At 39.3% G+C, this 12,733-nt stretch overlaps 1 pseudogene across 1 annotated transcript in view; it reads right to left on the reverse strand.

The window, feature by feature from the left end:
* Positions 1-55: 55 nt before the first annotated feature.
* LOC147584086 (52 kDa repressor of the inhibitor of the protein kinase-like) overlaps positions 56-12,733 on the reverse strand; it is a 63,905-nt pseudogene continuing 51,227 nt past the window's right edge. Inside the window, exon 4 of the transcript XR_015240908.1 lies at positions 56-4,095. The product of XR_015240908.1 is annotated as a 52 kDa repressor of the inhibitor of the protein kinase-like (transcript). The remainder of the gene's footprint in view (positions 4,096-12,733) is intronic.

The raw sequence follows: 12,733 nt of genomic DNA on the forward strand, positions 1-12,733 counted from the left end.
ATGTTGGGCAATGGCTAAAAGTGAGTGCTTGAGAGTAGCTGAAATGTCTGTTGAAGAAAAGAGAAAAAGTGCCGTATTCCAGGAGTACGGTCCAGCCAACTAATTTTTTAAAAGAACTGCCATTAAAAATAATTGTAAATTAATTACAAAACTGAAGACAAGGCAAAGATGTACAGCACACAAGATAAGGCCAAAAAGAAAACTGAGAGAAAGTGGTCAGCAAATACAAAATAAAGAATGGGCACAAAGAAACCCAGACTAGAAACTTCTAGGGGTGAACGAGAATCTTTGGAGAAGTAAATCTGATGATTTTGAATATGTCCATCTCATCTGGCTGTGTTTATAAAAAGGGGAAAAAAATGATGAACTTGGGATTGTTTCCCCTCATACTGCAATCAATAGAAACTTCCTTTTCGCAATGAGACTTTAAACAATTAGGGAAACATTTTGGTTTCCAGCTAATGGATTTAATAGTGATTGCCATTGCAGGAAAAGCACTTCATCCAATTGTAGACATGCCAAAGGTGGAAGAGAGGGAGGCAGAAGACGCATAAACTGCACTAAAGGCCCTCACAGCTGGCTTTGAGTCACTGAGAAAATAATATCCTTCCTCTAATAATCCCTTAAAGACTTGGGTTTGCTTTTGTGCACGATGAGAATGTGCTGGCCTAAGAACAACTGTTGTTTCAGCACTTGAACATCAGGGACCTAGATGTTCTATTTACTGTACCGATGCCAGGCATTCCTAAGTAATATGTGAGCTGACCTTGAGAAAATATACATATAGTGGAGGTTCAAATACTTACATACCAGTATCTAGTTAATGGCATATTCAATCCTCCCACATTTTTTCCTAATTCTCCTCATCCTAGGGTCTCTAAGTATTTTCTGATTCCCTGGCTCTTCACCAGAGCAAAGTTGGGCAGAGAAAGGAAAAATACCCTGGGTCACCCACACTAGCACTGTAAGTAATCTGTTAAATTTGGGGCCTGCTTTTCCAGAATTAACCCTCACATCTGCTTGCACCGGTGCCATATTATTTTAAATACATTCAACTTATAGCCTTGCTTTATGTATGCATCAATATTTCAACTGACCTACAAATGTCGGCATATAAAAATTTGCTATTATAAATACTGATGTTAATATGATATAGGAGGATGATAATTAAGCTTGGATAATTTTATGAATTAAAGATAATTGGCATTGAACCAATAAGGCACATTTATGCATTATGTATTTGCTAAATTAATTTCTTGCCTACTTTCTTAACATAATATTCAAGTGCCCTGTCTATTGATTTTGTTATGAGATTATGCCACTTGTCGTGTGAACAAACTGTACTTCTATTTTTTTAAGTAAAATTCACATTTTATTGAAATAAACTCTACAAAATTGATTTTCTTCACCAAAAATAACAGCAATATTTTCTGTATTATTCCTAGATACACCAAAAAACACTTGTTTTTGTAGGTTTTCCAGGTTTTGCTTATAAATCAAGATGAGGCAGTAGATATAGTCGTGAAAAAGATAGAGGAAAACAGACAAATCAGTTGTCAGTATCCATGGCCTCTGATCTTGACCATGAAATAGAGGTGTTCAACAAACACCTGATAAAAAGCTTATGAAGATGTAGGCTCAACAAAGGACTACAAACAGCAACAACCTAATGTGCACCAACAATGGCAGGCTCGCCCATTCAAACTGTAACTGTAACTTGTTCCTTTAGGTTCATTTGATAAAGACAAAATCTACACTGAAATCCTTGCTTGGCAAGCTCACCTGTTCTCCATTCTCTCTATATATATATCTCTCTCTGGCTGTCCGGTAACTCTCTTAACTGTCCATTACAGATTTTTAACAAACTTCACACTCCAGGTCACTTGTGAGCTTCATCGTAACATTTTATACAATGTATTCCTTTCTCCCACACCTCTTCAAAATCTATTTCTTCCAAGAACTGATAACTCAATACCTGACAACTGGATCCAGTGATAATAAATGTTGTGTCTAAAATGACCTCACTAAAACAATTCCAAAGCACGATTAGCAGAGATCACACAGAAGTGTAATGTGGCACTTTCAATGCTATCTTCTGGAAGAACAGTTATGTCTCCAAAGCATAAGAGTTCCAACAGGGGCCATTTAAGTAGGCAGATCACCAATGACTAATGGACTCAATGAGAGGTTGACGGGTCAAGATATTCAGTGATTAAGTGGCCTACATACATGTGACAGCTTTTCATAAGATGTTTTCAAATTTCTTACAGATTTTTCCAAATATCAAACATAAGAGAGAGCCTACTTTAAAAGTCTCCTAGGTATTTTCAATGGTGTCTGAGTTATCTGTAGGAAGCTCTGACTTAGTTGTATAGAGTTTGATATAGGTGTCCACCATTAAATCCAGGTCATGTTTTATATCAAAATTTATGTTAAGCAAAGCCAAGATACTTGATATTTGATCTGTCAAAATGTTCCTCAGGTATGCTTTGAGATGCTTTTGCCCATTTTTATAGCATTCATTCTCAGCCTTCATCACAGGAAGAATATATAGGACTTTCGGCAATGCATAAACATTAGGAAAAAACTTGATGTCTTGCAGATGCAGGGCACCATAAATGGTGGATGGAAGCTCCGTATCTTTCCCTCTGTGTTTCCACCTGATTCTCCAACAAAGCAGCTCAGCTGAGAGTGTGTCGGGGTTGGGTAAGTCACTCCTGTATATGTCAGCATGGTGCCCCTCTGATGTATTAAATTTGAGCTGTCCCATGACAGAGGGTACCAGAGATAAGCATTTAAGAGCTCTGAAGTGCTGTTCTGAGAATGTACCTTTCAGTTCCTGAATAATGTGTTCCACTGTTGGGACATGTAGAGTTTCTTATAGTAAAGTAGAGTTACTTTATAGTAACTCTCTCAGAGGTTAGCTGCGATTCCACATTAACTTGCTGGGCTCTGCGGAACTTCCCAGGGAGTTTCAGCTGAATATCAAGTTTAGTTGCCAAATTTGTGGCTTCGGCAGACCAAAATTCATGATCAACTTCAATATTTTCCATCACTTCATTTAGTGAATACAGCACTGCAACCAAGCTACCGGTGGCAAAGAAGACATTGGAGGTTTGCCCTCGAGATTTTTCCCAAAGGCTCTTGTAAAAGATAGAACATTTTTAAGAACAACAATGGTAACAATGAAATCAAAATCTGTTACTGTGCTACAGAGTACAAATGCTCAACCAGCTAAATAGTTATTCCATCTAATGTTTGTATCACTATACCATCTAAACTATACCATAAAACAAGTGCTTGTAGGAGGTCTTTTAAAATTTCAAAACCATTGTGCCTGCCTGTCCACTAAGAATGGCAAATTTCCCTCATTTCTTTACCTTTTTCCTCACTGCTCTGGAAGAGGACAGAAACGAGACTGTCAAGCTCTAAAAGCAGTTGTACAGTTCGATGGAAGGAAGAACAGACTTCCTCAATTGTTCCTAATACAACAGATACTCCCACAACAGGCACGGATTTTGCCAACCATGTATTTAAGGGACAGGCACAGCAAAGTGTGTAGACAGCTTGGGGATATTTCTCTAAAGTCCAGAAGCAACAACTTTCATTTTGGAAGAAAATCCATTGGACACAGCGTTAAGCCTGGCCATGACAACATTCCACGTTCAGTCCCCACTTCTCAATTACCGCGGTGTGAAATTTCACAGCCAAACTTTCTGGATCAGCTTCGTGAGGCACGAAGGCCACAGAGTCCTCTCTCAGGTTATGAGACTCCTCAACCAAGCTCACCAACACAGGCAAGTGTTCTTCCTCTGCTATGTCCGCTACATCATCAGTGATGATGGAAAGAAGTGGGAGTCTCTCACTTCCCTGAGGGTTTCCTCCCGAACGCAGCTCTCACAGACCTCTAGCATCTGCCTCTGCTGTGTTTCCGAGCGGAACAATGCGTTAACTGCTGTTGTCTCAAAGAGCTTTCTTGAACCTCTTCTCCGGAATTTACACCGCATGCCAGCAGTGCTTGAAAGTTACCAGGAGTAAAGAGACCCTCTGGGGGCTCATCAGTTTCATGTCTGTCCACAGGTATGTCTTGTTTTCCTACAAGAATCAAAATTTCACCTAAAGATTTGAAGTACTCTTTGTTTTCTTTCTCTTCAAGGGTTAAAGGTAAAATGTCTTCATCCTGGTCTTTACCCCCTTCTTCTGCACTGGGGTTCTGAGCATTGCTGTTGTTTATTTTTTTATGTTTTTGTTCCTGTTCAGAAGTTTCATCCATTTTTTTCTGTTTCAGAGTCTCAGGACCCAATTGAGTCTTCACTCAATTCTTTCATTCATTTTCTCTGTCTACTATGATAGACACAAATGACTGTCAAATGACTGGTCAAATGACTGGTAAGATCAAATATTGTTGATATCGCATTATCTCAAAGAACTGTCCTGTAAGGCCTCTCCCAATGACTTCACAAGTATCTGCTTCAATTAATTTTGACAAATAAGATAACCCAATCATTCTTGAGTTTGCCGATGCCTCTGCAAAATGCACAGTTCTACAGATCACAGAGGTCTCAAAGTGTTTCACACGTAATCAATAATGTCTATTTAGTGGACCAGGTGTTTTATCTTCTAAGTCTGCTGTCCTGCAATTCTCCACCCACTTCTGGCATCTGGAAGCATCCCGCGGGAACCTGGAGAAAGCCAGGTCTCACTGAGCACTCTCCCTCGTGCAGTGGGGACAGTGCAGAAGTTTGGCCTCAGGGGAGAGGTCAGGCTGGCTGGCTCAGCAAGGGGGCAGGGGGTGAGGGGTGGGGGCGGGCGAGAACTAAACTGTACTTTTAATTATAGTGTAAGAACTTCTGTAGCGTGAAATTAAGTTATGAAAAGCAAAATGTAATATACAATTCCCTTTTAGGATATTCTATCACTTAGGAGTAGTTTTAGCTGCAAGTAACAGAAAACCTGACTGGTGGGCTTAAGCCACAGGGACATTACTTAACAAAAAGACCAGAGAAAAGCCATCCCAACACTGAATCAGTGGCTCAATGATGTCATCAGGATACAGGCTCCTTCAAATTTTCTGCTCCACCATCCTCAGTATGTATTTAATATTTTTCCTCAAGGTCTAAGATAAGTATCACAGCACCCTGTTTTCAATGACAATAGGATTTTCCTAGTGTATTACCTAAAGATTATTTTCCAGAACAGGTTCATATGCTCATCCAAACAAATCACTGGCAAGGAGCAACAAGACTGTCATAAGTGCTTTTACACCAAACGTGATTTATACCCGGAGCCAGGTACACTGGCATGGAAGTAAGCCAGCAATAGAGTCCGTCCCATGTATGACACCTCTGAAGCCAAGCATGTAATGGAGATCCTACCAGGTAAGTAAATGGCGATATTCTGAGTCTTGCACACTAGAGTCAAAGCTGAAGAGAAAATATGCTTATTGGCTTTGGCATTGGATCATCCCCCACTGAATTACCTCTAAGTCCACAGGTCCTCTCCTGAATGGACAGACACCGCCTCTAATGTCAATAGTAAGAAACAAGTGCCACTGTCTACTATCCCCAGCTGGGATCCGGCAAGGATGAGAGGGGAAACAAAGAGACAAGGAGTGGGAGCATCTTCATGTCTGCAGATGGAAACTAAAAAAAAATATGAAGCCTTAGGTCTAAAAGTTTTGCCAAGAAACCCAGATAACATTTTCTTCTACTAACCTGCTGGGAAAACTATAGGAGCTTTGAAGTAAGGGTCAGAACACTGCTTCAACTCCAAGATGAAGGAGCTTAGGAACAACGACTACCCTCATCACCATAAATCATCTTTGTGACATTACGTCTCTTTTAAAATAGGAAGTAAGGGGTCAAATTTGTGGGTTAAACAATGACCCCTACTAATTATACATGTACTGCAAAATAATTCAAAAACTGCTTTAGGGACACCTGCATGGCTCACTCTGTTGAGCATCCAACTCTTGGTTTTGGCTCAGGTCATGATCTCACGGTTCGTGAGTTTGAGCCCCGCATCAAGCTCTGGGCTGACAGCTTGGAGCCTGCTTGGGATTCTCTCTCTCCCTCTCTCTCTGATCCTCTCTTGTGTGCTCTTTCTTTCTCTCTCTCAAAAATAAATAAATAAACTTTAAAAAACTACTTTGGAGCATAAGCCTGGCAATTTAGCTTATTAAGAAAGAACTTTCCAGATTTGCAATCAGAATGTACTAAAGAGGGAAAAAAACAAAATATGAAATTAAAGCCATAATCAGCTTAAGTGGAAACAATAGTATCTGTTCATGATTGCCATTCCCATCATCAGCTGAATTAGCAAAAGTCCTGGACTGCATGACTCCAAGCTTCAAATGACTTAGGACTGATCCAAGCTTCAAACGACTTAGGACTGATACTCAGCAGTGCCTTGTAGTGGAAGGAGACAGGTCATTAACTGAGGTGGCCAGCAGTGAGCCTTTAGGAAAGCTGCTTAAACTTTATGGGTCTTGGTTTCCTTATCTATAAAATTATAAAAAATAAAGTCTGTGCTACAGGGATGGAATGGAAACAAGCCAAATTAAACAAAGGATGCTCATTTATTATCATACTGATATATCAAGTTACGTTCTTTTTAGAAACATCTTAAATATATGGGTCACTAAATAAAACAAATACATGGGAGGGGTGTCTGGGTGGCTCAGTGGTTAAGTGTCTGACTTCAGCTCAGGTCATGATCTCATGGCTCGTGGGTTTGAGCCCGTGTCAGTCTCTGTGCTGACAGCTCAGAGCCTGGAGGCTGCTTCAAATTCTGTGTGTGTTGTCTCTCTCTGCCCTTCCCCCACGCAAAATTAAATAAAACATTAAAATTTAAAAAAAAAACAAATATATGGGGAACGAAAAGCCCAGAGAAGGATCTTCGTTTGACACACTGTTGTGCCAATTTATTTTTTCCAATGTAGTGGTTTTAATCCAGACTATCACAGTATTCCATAGGAGCTGTTAGCTACAAATTATAGATATTTCATATATTTTAAGAAACTGAAAAGTGAAAATGACATGAAATCCCAATGCAAGTCTAAAGCCAAATGTGGTTAGAAAAGTTTTGACATTAAGCCTGGTTCAAAATAAATCTCTGAAATTTAAAAAAATGCTTAGGAATTTATACATTAAACCATTTGGCATTTCATTTTCTTGTCCTTTTCATATAATATCAACCAGGATATAATCGATACATGGTAGGAAAAAATGAACAAATATCTCTTCCCATCTTCTATGCCACTGTTACTTTCTAACTTTGTCTTTATCTCAATTTTTGTCTCTGTTAACACACAACCACACACACACACACACACACACACACACACACATATATCTGGGCTAAGGAGCCAGGCACTGATTTAGAGAGGGAAGGCCAGGGGAGTGCCTAGCTGGCTCAGTCAGTAGAATGTGTGACTTTTGATCTAGGGGTTGTAGGTTTGAGCCCCACACTGGGTGTAGAGATTACTTAAAAAAAAAGAGAGAGAGAGAAGGAAGGCTGGGATCCAGATCAACACTAACAGAGGTGAGCTCCAAAGCAATCCATCGACAATTACCTCTCTACCGTTAAAGCCTCGTCACATGTACATGTATGTGTGTCAGCTATATGCTCTCATTTTCCTCCTTTCCTCCTTAAGTGTTACCCCAAGTGTTCATTTTAGTCTGCAAGAGACAGGCAGAGAGGGAAGGACTGATACGTGTTTTCTAAGCAACTATTTCACTTCTTATTATCTGCAACTGATCCTTAACAGATACTTTCAGAATCTAACTTTTATTTTCCTCTATTTTTAATGATAAACCACCTGTGGTTCTACTTTTTTGACTTTTTTTTTCAACCTTCTGCTTTTTTCCTGATAAAAGGCATGAGTTCCTTAATAAAATTCATTTTCTCATTCCAAAAATGTTTTAAATGTTTATTTATTTTTGAGAAGGAGAGAGAGCACGATTGGGGGAGGGGCAGAGAGACAAGAAAACACTGAATCTGAAGCAGACTCCAGGCTCTGAGCCGTCAGCACAGAGCCCAACACGGGACTTGAACTCACAAAGTATGAGATCATGACCTGAGCCGAAGTCAGACGCTTAACCAACTGAGCCACCCCGACGCCCCTCTCATTCTCATTCTTAAACATTATGTGTACATTCACATTCTTAAATATTATGTAGGGCTACCTCTTCCCTGTTGACTCCAAATTAGATTTTTTTATGAGGCATGTCCCCATTAGATATGCACCCTTGAGAATAGATGGGTGCCCAAGTCTGCAATGCATACAAGAAAAATGATTCGAGAGAAAGTTTTTATATACTTTTTCTTAGGATCCTAGGACTTTATATTAAGAAGGCAATAGGTTCAACTACCTTGTAGAACACTTACACTTTCCTTTCCTCCTGTCACACACACCCAAATCTATAACACATTAGAGTAAATGGGGAAGATCAAAAGACATGTTTAGAGTATTTAAGATAATGTAAATCATCCACAAAAGACAACTGATCCTGAATTATAGATGGTTCTATTGTTCTAAATAGTCATACCCTCCAAGTGATGTTTTTCTAATGAGATGAAATGTAAAGAAGAGAAAATGCATTTCTTCCCCCCACCCTCCCTCCCTCCCTCCCTCTCTCTCTTCTTCATTTAGAAAAAGAAGGAAGCCACGTAGAACTCCATTGTGTATATAAACCACAATTTTTTTATCCATTCATCAGTTGATGGACATTTAGGCTCTTTCCATAATTTGGCTATTGTTGAGAGTGCTGTTATAAACATTGGGGTACAAGTGCCCCTATGCATCAGCACTCCTGTATCCCTTGGATAAATTCCTAGCAGTGCTATTGCTGGGTCATAGGGTAGGTGGATCCTGAGAAACTTAACAGAAACCCATGGGGGAGGGGAAGGAAAAAAAAGGGGGGGTTAGAGTGGAAGAGAGCCAAAGCATAAGAGACTCTTAAAAACTGAGAACAGACTGAGGGTTGATGGGGGGGTGGGAGGGAGGGAAAAGTGGGTGATGGGTATTGAGGAGGGCACCTTTTGGGATGAGCACCGGGTGTTGTATGGAAACCAATTTGACAATAAACTTCATATATTGAAAAAAAAAAAAAAGAAAAAGAAAAAGAAGGAAGCAAAGTTTGTCAACAGACTGAATTTCTTCAGGAGATTCTTTTTAAAGGTAATGAGACTGTTTCAGATACTCCCGAAAGGACAAAATGAGAGAACCTTTGGCTCACACCCACTTTCCCCAGCCACTGCCTTTGATTCTGTGAGAAGAGACTTTTCAACCCTACAACCTGCATCAAGCACCTATTCTGTGCCAGACCCTGAGCTAGGGCTTGGGAAGAATAATACACAGTCATGTGTCTAATAATTTCCCAGTTTGGAAGGAGAAAGAAACACATGGAATAATAATTAAAATACCATGTGCTGAGAAGCATACTAGATAGAGGTACAGGCAAAGTATTCAGGGCTCATAGAAAGTTCTTTCAGCTGAAGTCAGGGAAGGCTTCCCAGAGGCAGTGGCACATTACAGAGAATAAAGAATGAAATCTGTACCAACAAGTCCTAGTTCTCCCTCCTAGTTTCCCCAGAATAATTCTGCAGAAAGCAGCCCAACAGCATATTTCTTTAGGATGAATCATGTTGCTGGGCAACTACCACCCTTAACAGCATTTCTAAGAAAAGCAATTAACTAGCAATTTTCCTTTATTATTTCGCTCACCCACATAATTAAATATTCTTAACGTACTCATTTCATAGTGCTTTATGCAGAATGATAACACTATCTACTGTATACTAATGACAATATAATTAGGCACCAGTTTCACATGCTTTGATGTATTCTTTCAAAAAATTATCCTAAAATACAAGTTTAATGTGAGGTTAAGAGTGCACTAAGTCTCTTCTAAGACACCACTGCTTGTCTTTATTTCACACAGGGAAATATCTTGAAGTCTTGCTTAGATTACTCTGGTTTTCAAGGAAAACTTAAAGGTCTATATGAATATATTTAAAATGTCACTGGTTCCTCAAAAATCACTCCCAACATTTCTGTCAGTTTTCTCATTTTGCTTTCAAATATGATTACTGCCATTGTGATGTATTTATTATACCATATAAACATGCACACATATATAAACATATACACATGCCTACCTATGTATAAAACTTTGCATGTGTTATATGTTATATATACAAATATATACGTATGTGGTTATATATATGACACACATATATGTAAATAAAAAGCCCTTTAATCTTGCCTCAAATCTCATCTCTATGTCTTACAAATATCAAAAGTTATTTTTCCTCAATCCCTTTCATGATGTCTTTGTGGGTCAAGCTAAAAATGTTAACTCTAGATATGGTTTCCTTAGAGTTACGTACTATGAGACACATCCTGACTCTTCCATTGCACCCCATATATATGATTTTAAATTCACTTTTCTCAAGTAAGGAGGAGTATATTTATTTCCTTTACCTTCACCATCATTTATGCAGTTTCAGGCTGTGTGGGAACCGAGTTCGGAGTTGCAGAGCAAGACTTTCAATAAAACAAACTGGCCCCCATTGATAATTATGCACATAGCTTGGCCCTTTCTATCCTAACCTCTCCTAGGAGAGTTTCCTTTGAAGGTTATAACCTCCTGCTTTTTGAGGTGGACCAAAACCAATTCTTGGTATGCTCAAAGTTTCAAGAGATGACTTAACATTTCCAGCAATAATATTTCAGTTATATTTAACATTCTTGTTTTCAGTGCATTTTTGCCTCCTACTTATGCCCACAAAAGTTTACGTGATCAGGTAAAGGAATTTAAGATACAAACCCCTTAAAAGTCGGGAGATAAACTTTAATAGCTATATTTAAAAGCTGTGTTACAATAACTTCCAAACCAGGGCACCCGGTGGCTCAGTCAGTTAAGCATTTGACTTCGGCTCAAGTCATGATCTAGAGGTTCGTGAGTTCGAGCCGCATGTCAGGCTCTGTGTTGAAAGCTGAGTTTGGGGCCTACTTCAGATTCTGTGTCTCCCTCCCTCTCTGCCCCTCTCCCACTCGTGCTCTGTCTCTCTCTCTCAAAAATAACTTTAAAAAAAACATTTTAAAAAAAGTTCAAAAAAACCCAAAACTTCCAAACCATGACATGGTTGACATGGTTAACTTTGGAGGAAAGCAAAACCAAGGGTTTGCCTCAGGTGAGTCAATCTTTGGTAGGACTCAGACCAAAGTCTCTCTGATTCCTCACTCATCAAAACACACTGCCTCTGTCCTTTTCCAATGTATACCTTGTGCACAAAATTACAGCTTCTGTGCTGTGTCAAAGCTTATGTGCTACTTTCTTTTACTTTGCAGACACTACAAGACTGTTTGCTCCACCCTTTTCTTAAGCTGGCTTTGTGCTCAAGAATGCTGGCCAAGGTTGTGCCAAAAACTTTCTGTTGGGTTTTTTTTTTATTTGTTTTGTGCACAAGTATCATTAAGGTCAACGGGTAACTATCAAGCAAGTCATTTATCTGTGCAGTGGCTTAACAAAAATTAGGCTGTATCATTCTTTCAATACCTCATTAGTCAGTGCTGCTGATGCTCCTTTGTCATTAACCATAAGCCACCTGGGATTTTCCAGCTCTGCTGTATATAGTTGGTTGCCTCGCAAGAATAGAGGCACATAAGCATAATTAAGGACCTATTTATTAATGTCATGCAGGAGTGTGGAGTGTACACTTTACAGAACATTTTGCCTTAAGTGAGGAGGTTGGTTTTTCCAAAAGCCTAATTCATATGCTTCCATGATTCTGAACACTAGCAATCTAGCATGAACACTGAGAGATAAGACAAACATCATTTCTAAGAGTACTTTCTCTGTTTCTGTCTCTAAACACTTAGTTGCTTGAAAAAAATAAAAAATTTTATTTTTTTAAGTTTTATTTCTTTATTTTGAGAGAGAGAGAGAGAGAGAGAGCATAAGCAGGGGAGGGGCAGAGAAAGGAAGAAGGAGAATCCCAAGCAGGCTCTGCACTGTCAGCACAGACCCTGATGTAGGGCTCGAACTCATGAACTGTGAGATCGTGACCTGAGCCAAAGTCAAGAGTCTGACGCCCAACCAACTGAACCACCCAGGCACCCCTAAAAAAAAAGAATGCTAAAAGGAAGATTATCAAACGAGAAACATCTAGCACCAAACTGAAATCAGAATGGAAGCTTTGGTTTTGTTGAGAAGGATTTCCACATGACAGCTATTAACATTTTAGTGCTCCTCTCCTGCCATCCTTTACCACCAACCACTCCTCAGCTCCTTCACAATAGCCCTTATTTTCTTGCTCTTGTTGCCTCCTTTCCATTTAAACCCTCGTTGCCAAGAGAAACAGTAGAATGGACCATTCTCAAGGTTTACTCCTGTAGAACACTGAGGCTCCAAGAGATGGACAGAGACAGCTTTTAAATCCAATCTGGGTGGCTTTGTTTTACGACTTTCAGGAGTGGGGAGAATTCACAGATTCATTTTTCTCAGTGTAATGTGTTTGTTCTAAACCTTTTCCTTAAAAGGTTGACATATCTGTAGTTCATCTATACTAGAATTTGGTTTGAGATGGTATTTATAGCATGAAATGATATTCTTAAGCTTAATAGAACAATTGTTCATAATGTTTTACAAAGATGATTAGGACTTTCAAGAGTTCTCTCATGTGAGCCAGTTTGGGCTTCTAAATCTTCTTCCTGCTTCCAATTCCT

Source organism: Puma concolor, chromosome A1 (assembly GCF_028749965.1).
Source record: "Puma concolor isolate L17-30 chromosome A1, mPumCon1.1.hap2, whole genome shotgun sequence".
Lineage (NCBI taxonomy): Eukaryota > Metazoa > Chordata > Mammalia > Carnivora > Felidae > Puma > Puma concolor.